Genomic DNA, 7,388 nt, shown 5'->3' on the forward strand with positions numbered 1-7,388 from the left:
CTTGAGTGCGTATCTCTTGGGTCTCTGATCCACGGATTTGACTTGCCTCTCCTGATAACAGAGCATTCAAATCCGTGAGATTATAACCTTCGTGGTAGAGGCTAGAACCAATTGGCAGCATTCCTGAGATTTGAAAAGTCTAAACCTTGTCTGTGGTACTCCGAGTAGGATCTGGGATGGGATGACTGTGACAAGCTTAAAACTCACGAATGTTGGGCACAGTGACAGTGTGCAAAAGGATAGAGAGATCCTATTCAGACACAAGTGAGAACCGACAGATGATTAGCCGTGTGGTAGCTGTGCCTGGTATTTTTCATCCGAGACGAGAGATCCGACAGTTGATTTGCCGTACAGAAACCGTACTGGACCATTTTCACTGAGAGGATGAATGGTAGCCATTGATAACGGTGATCCACCAATATACAGCTTGCCATGGAAGGAAGCCATGCATGTTTGGAGAAGAAGACAGTAGGAAAGCAGAGATTCAGATGACAGAGCATCTCCAGTACCTCAACCTGTTCCTCATTATTGAATCACAAGTATCATTGATCTCATGTTATTTACTTTTCATAAACAAAATCATTTTTATCACTAATCTCCTGACTAAGATTTACAAGATAACCATAGCTTGCTTCAAGCCGGAAATCTCTGTGGGATCGACCCTTACTCACGTAAGGTATTACTTGGATGATCCAATGCACTTGCTGGTTAGTTGCACCAGAGTTGTGAAAAGTGTGATCACCATTCCGTGCACCAGTAATCATGATTGATTGAGCCCCAATTTCTTGGTGACTCAATCTCTCAAATCTTGATCAATAGCTAATTCCTTGGTCTAATTACTCATGAGAAGAGATGAAGAATAGTCCCTGATTATACCACACACTTTCCTAGACCCAAATAATGGAGAGATTTCATGTCACTGTATCCCTTCCAAAACCCAAATCTATTCAAGTGTGAGAAAGAATTTCAAGCATGGTTTTATGTTTCCTCTTCCAAGGTTCCCATAAAACCCAATTGCATTCAATCTCTTTTCCATGATTATTGAATGCTAGAATGAAGAACGAAATTCTTTCTAGTAAATCAAAGAGAGATGAATAGAAGAAGAAGAATAAAAGAAATCAATCCATCAAATAGCAATACATCTCTCTTTCCCAATGGAAAGAGTTAGTAATTCATAACTAAATGTTTACAAAAGTAAGAAAGAAAAGAAAAGAAGCTGATGGTGAACAGAGAAGGTCCAAAGACTTCTCCCCAATCCAGCTGTCCTATTTCTATGAAACTAAGGCCCTTATATAGGCAATCCTAAATTACAAATTGAAATGAAATTGAAAGCAAATTACAATCAAATAAAAATTAACTATTCTAGATGATTCTTGTGGCTTGATTGGTTGACAATTGTGGGCTTGCTTGCTAGAATTTAGAGTGGACTCTGACTGAAAGTTGAATTAAAATGAGGTTCCAGGAGAGCGTAGCGCTTTTAAGGAGAGCGGAGCGCTCATGCACACACGCGCACGCATCCCCCACGCGTGCGCGTCATCGTTGCGTTTTTGCACGTCCACGCGTACGTGTCAACCATGTGTACGCGTGGCCTTCAACGCTTTCTAGGAGAACGTAGCGCTCGTGCCAAGAGCGCTCTTCGACGCGTACGCGTCACCCACGCGTACGCGTGGCCCTTCAAAATGCCACTCCCACGCGTACGCATCGTCCATGTGTACACGTGGTCTTCCAAAATTATCATTTCGACACGTACGCATCACCTACGCGAATGCGTCATGTGTGAATTTTCCAGCTTCAGTATCACAAACGCTCTTGAAGTCAAACAGAGCGCTCGCGCCAAGGGCGCTCTTCTTTTTAGCCTTTTTCTTCTTTCATGCCTCTTTTGTGCTTTTTACTTCCTTTTCCATCAATTTTTACAAATTCAAACCAAATCAAAGGATTGAAAGTAATCTATGATTTAAGCACAAAAGTATTCAATAATTAAGCATGATTAGTGAAAATTAAGGTGAAAAAGCATGGAAAAATATAACCTGATGCGCAGTCATCACAACACCAAATTTAAACTTTGCTTGTCCTCAAGCAAATAAAGAATCATGCAATAAAAATTGACAAACCAAGGTGAGAAGAGCAGCATTTATCATGTTCATGGTTGGCTAGTTTCTTATGCATGCTACAATCACAAAAGAGATTCAAATAATTGATGCTTCTATCTAGTTCATTTTATGAAATCTTTTTCTTTATGTTCCTTTCTTGAAGCAAGCTTTTCATTCTTTTCCTATCTTGGCTTCTTAGGTGCTTTGCACCATGTGTTGAGAGCTACGACTCTAAATACTTTGTTTTCAAGTATTACCACTTGATACATAAGCACCATGATGAGCGGATAATTTATACCCATTTTGGCATTATTTTTACATAGTTTTTAATATATTTTAATTAATTTTTATTATATTTTTATTAGTTTTTATTCAAAAATCACATTTCTGGACTTTACTATGAGTTTTTGTATTTTTTTATAATTTCAGGTATTTTCTGGTTGAAATTGAGGGACCTGAGCAAAAATCTGATTCAGAGGTTGAAAAAGGACTGCAGATGCTGTTGGATTCTGACCTCCCTGCACTCGAAGTGCATTTTCTAGAGCTACAGAAGCCCAATTGACGTGCTCTTAATTGCATTGGAATGTATACATCCTGGGCTTTCCAGCAATATATAATAGTCCATACTTTTTCTGAGATTTGATGGCTCAAAATGGCATTCAAAGTTAGCCTAAAACATCTTAGTGTAAAACGCCCAAACTGGCACCAGAATTGGAGTTAAACGTCCAAACTGGCACCAAAGCTGGCGTTTAACTCCAGGAAAAGCCTAAGCACGAAAAAGCTTCAATGCTCAGCCCAAGCACACACCAAGTGGGCTCCGAAAGTGGATTTCTGCACTATCTACACTTAGTTACTCATTTTTTGTAACCCTAGGTTACTAGTTTAGTATAAAAACTACTTTTAGAGATTTATTTTGGAGCTTCTAGTCCCTTTTTGTTAATCTTATGCTATTGTACACGTTTGGAGGCTGGCCTCACGGCCATGCCTAGACCTTTCACTTATGTATTTTCTATGGTGGAGTTTCTACACCCCATAGATTAAGGTGTGGAGCTCTGCTGTTCTTCATGAATTAATACAAGTACTATTGTTTTTCTATTCAACTCACACCTACTTCTTCTCTAAGATATTCACTCGCACTTCAACCTGATGAATGTGATGACCCGTGACACTCATCATCATTCTCACTTATGAACGCGTGCCTGACAACCACTTCCGTTCTATCGGCAATAGCTTGAGTGTATATCTCTTGGCCTCCTGGTTCACGACACATGATTGCCTCTCCTGACAACAGAGCATTTCATTCCGTGAGATCAGAGTCTTCGTGGTATAGGCTAGAACCATTGGCAGCATTCCTGAGATCCGAAAAGTCTAAACCTTGTCTGTGGTATTCCGAGTAGGATCTGGGAAGGGATGACTGTGACGAGCTTCAAACATGCGAATGTTGGGCGCAATAACAGTGTGCAAAAGGATAATGGTCCTATTCCGACGCTAGCGGGAACCGACAGATGATTAGCCGTGCGGTGACAGTGCATATGGATTTGTTTTCATCCGAGAGGATCATACAGCTCGCCATGGAAGGAGGTAACGCATGGTTGGAAGAAGGCAATAGGAAAGCAGAAGTTCAGAAGCAACAAAGCATCTCCAGACGCTTATCTGAAATTCCAACCAATGAATTACATAAGTATTTCTATTTTATTTTTTGTTTTATTTATATTTTAATTACCAAAAATCATAACCATTTGAATCCGCCTGACTAAGATTTACAAGGATGACCATAACTTGCTTCAAGCCGACAATCTCCGTGGGATCAACCCTTACTCACGTAAGGTTTATTACTTGGACGACCCAGTGCATTTGCTGGTCAGTTACACGGAATTGTGAAGAAGTCTTGAGATCACGTTCTCCCACACCAACTTTTTGGCACTATAGCGAGGGAATGAATAATCACAATTCCGGCATACCAAGTTTTTGGCGCCGTTGCTGGGGATTGTTCGAGTTTGGACAACTGACGGTTCATCTTGTTGCTCAGATTAGGTAATTTTTTTATTTAAATTTTAAGCTTTTTATTTTCAAAAATTTCAAAAAAAATATACAAAAAACTTTTATTTTGTTCTTTAGAATTTTTAAGAATGAATTCTAGAGTTTCAGATGATATGTTGAAGCCTGGCTGGCTGTCAAGCCATGTCTAAATTCTTTTGGACCGATGCTTCCAGTTATCATTGCAGGAGCCTTTTGATTCCTATCAATTTGGCTGTTGTATGTAATGCTCTGCTGAAACTTGGCTGACCATTGCCCATGTCTAATCTTTTGGACCGAAGCTTTCACATAAAGCTTGGCTGGCTATTAAGCCATGTCTAAATTTCTGGACCGAAGCTTTAGACTAACATTGCATGATTCCTGGAATTCTTATTAAAAAATTTTGAATTTCTTTATTTTCTTTTTTTCAAATAATTTTCGAAAAATTTACAAAAAAAAAAAAATTAATAAAATCATAAAAACTAAAAATTTTTTGTGTTTCTTGTTTGAGTCTTGTGTCAAGTTTTAAGTTTGCTGTCAATTGCATCTTTTTAATTCTTTTAAAATTTTCGAAAATTCATGCATATATTCTTCATGATCTTCAAGTTGTTCTTGATGACTGTCTTTGTTTGATCTTGTGTTTTTCTTGTTTTCTGTCTTTTCTTATTTTTCATATGCATTTTTGAATTCTTATTGTCTAAAGTTTAAAAATTTTTAAGTTTGGTGTCTTGCATGTGTTTCTTTTATTAAAAATTTTTTCAAAAATAAGTTCTTGGTGTTCATCTTGACATTCAAAGTGTTCTTGGTGTTCATCTTGACATTCAAAGTGTTGTTGCATGCATTTTTGTTTTGATCTTAAATTTTTATGTTTTGTGTCATTTTTATGTTTTTCTCACTCCTCATTAAAAATAAAAAAAAATAAAAAAATATCTTTTCCTTATTTTGCTCATAAATTTCGAAATTTTGAATTGATTCAGTCAAAAGTTTTAAAATTTGGTTGTTTCTTGTTAGTCAAGTCAAACTTTCAAATAAAAAAAATTCTATCTTTTTCAAATCCTTTTCAAAAATCAAATCTTTTTCATTTTTTCATAATATTTTCGAAAACTTTAAAAATTTGATTTTCAAAATCTTTTTCTTATTTTTATTTCATATTTTCGAAATTAATGCTAACATTTAATGTTTAGATTCAAAAATTTTCAAGTTGTTACCTGCCTATTAAGAAAGGATCAATCTTTAAATTCTAAAATCAAATCTCTTAGTTTCTTATTAGTCAAGTAATCAACTTTAATTTCAAAAATCAAATCTTTTTAATTTCCTTTTCAAATCTTTTTCAAAATAAATTTCAATCATATATTTTTTAAAATCAATGTCAAAATCTTTTCTAACTTCTTATCTTTTCAAAATTGATTTTCAAATCTTTTTCAATTAACTACTTGACTTTTTGTTTGATTTTAAAAGTTTACTTTTTCTTATCTTTTTCAAAACCACCTAACTACTTTTCTCTCTCTAATTTTTGAAAACTCCTCACCACTGTTTCAAAATTCCTTTTTAATTAACTAATTGTTTTAAATTTTAATTTTATTTTATTCCTTTTAATAATTTTCGAATTCTAACCAATAATTAAAATAGAAACAAAAATATTTTCCTTTTATTTTAATTTAAAATTCAAAGTCTCTCTCTCTCATCTCTTTCTATTTATTTATTTATTTACTAACACTTCTCTTCTTCTTATAATTCGAACCCTCTCTCCCTCTCTGTGTTCGAATTCTTCATCTTCTGTCTTCTTCATTCTACTCTTCTATTCTTCTACTCACATAAAGAAATCTCTATACTGTGACATAGAGGATTCCTATTCTTTTATGTTCTCTACTTTTTCATATGAGCAGGAACAAGGATAAGAACATTCTTGTTGAAGCTGATCCTGAACCTGAAAGGTCTCTAAAGAGGAAACTAAGAGAAGCTAAAGCACAACACTCTGGAGAGGACCTGGCAGAATTTTTCGAAAAAGAAGAAGAGATGGCTGAACCCAACAACAATGGTGGAGATACAAGGAAGATGCTTGGTGACTTTATTGCACCCTCTTCTAACTTCTGTGGAAGGAGCATCTCAATTCCTGCAATTGAAGCAAACAACTTTGAGCTTAAGCCTCAATTAGTTTCTCTGATGCAGCAGAATTGCAAGTTTCATGGACTTCCATTGGAAGATCTTCATCAGTTCTTAGCTGAATTCTTGCAAATTTGTGACATTGTTAAGACCAATGGGATTAATCCTGAGGTCTACAGACTTATGCTTTTCCCCTTTGCTGTAAGAGACAGAGCTAGGACATGGATGGACTCACAACCTAAAGACAGCCTGAACTCTTGGAAAAATTTGGTCAATGCTTTCTTGGCCAAGTTCTTTCCACCTCAAAAATTGAGTAAGCTTAGAGTGGAAGTCCAAACCTTTAGACAGAAGGAAGGTGAATCCCTCTATGAAGCTTGGGAAAGATACAAGCAATTGATCAAAAGGTGTCCTTCTAACATGTTTTCAGAATGGAGCATCATATGTATATTCTATGATGGTCTATCTGAATTGTCCAAGATGTTATTGGACCACTCTGCTGGAGGATCTCTTCATCTGAAAATGACGCCTGCAGAAGCCCAGGAACTCATTGAAATGGTTACAAATAACCAGTTCATGTACACTTCTGAAAGCAATCCTGTGAATAATGGGACAACTCAGAAGAAAGGAGTTCTTGAGATTGATACTCTGAATGCAATATTGGCTCAGAATAAAATATTGACTCAGCAAGTCAATATGATTTCTCAGAGTCTATCTGAAATGCAAGCTGCAACAGGCAGTACTAAGGAAGCTTCCTCTGAAGAAGAAGCCTATGACCCTGAGAACCCTGGAATGGAAGAGGTGAATTACATGGGAGAATCCTATGGAAACACCTATAATCCTTCATGGAGGAATCATCCAAATTTCTCATGGAAGGATCAACAGAAGCCTAATCAAGGCTTCAATAATAATAATGGTGGAAGAAACAGGTTTGGCAATAGCAAACCTTTTCCATCATCTTCTCAGCAACAGACAGAGAATTCTAAGCAGAGCTACTCTGACTTAGCAATTGTAGTCTCTGATCTATCTAAGACCATTCTCAGTTTCATGACTGAAGCAATGTCCTCCATTAGAAATTTGGAGGCACAAGTGGGTCAGCTGAGTAAAAGAGTTACTGAACTCCCTCCTAGTACTCTCCCAAGCAATACAGAAGAGAATCCAAAAAGAGAGTGCAAGGCCATA

The 7,388-nt window shown here is 36.4% G+C and overlaps 1 non-coding gene across 1 annotated transcript; it reads right to left on the bottom strand.

The window, feature by feature from the left end:
- Positions 1-6,524: 6,524 nt before the first annotated feature.
- On the bottom strand, positions 6,525-6,628 carry LOC112773453 (small nucleolar RNA R71). The gene has a single exon (XR_003188002.1). It is a non-coding gene; the product is annotated as a small nucleolar RNA R71 (small nucleolar RNA).
- Between the last annotated feature and the right edge of the window lie 760 nt (positions 6,629-7,388).

The sequence above is a fragment of the Arachis hypogaea genome, chromosome 18 (assembly GCF_003086295.3).
Source record: "Arachis hypogaea cultivar Tifrunner chromosome 18, arahy.Tifrunner.gnm2.J5K5, whole genome shotgun sequence".
NCBI classification, from domain to species: Eukaryota; Viridiplantae; Streptophyta; class Magnoliopsida; order Fabales; family Fabaceae; genus Arachis; species Arachis hypogaea.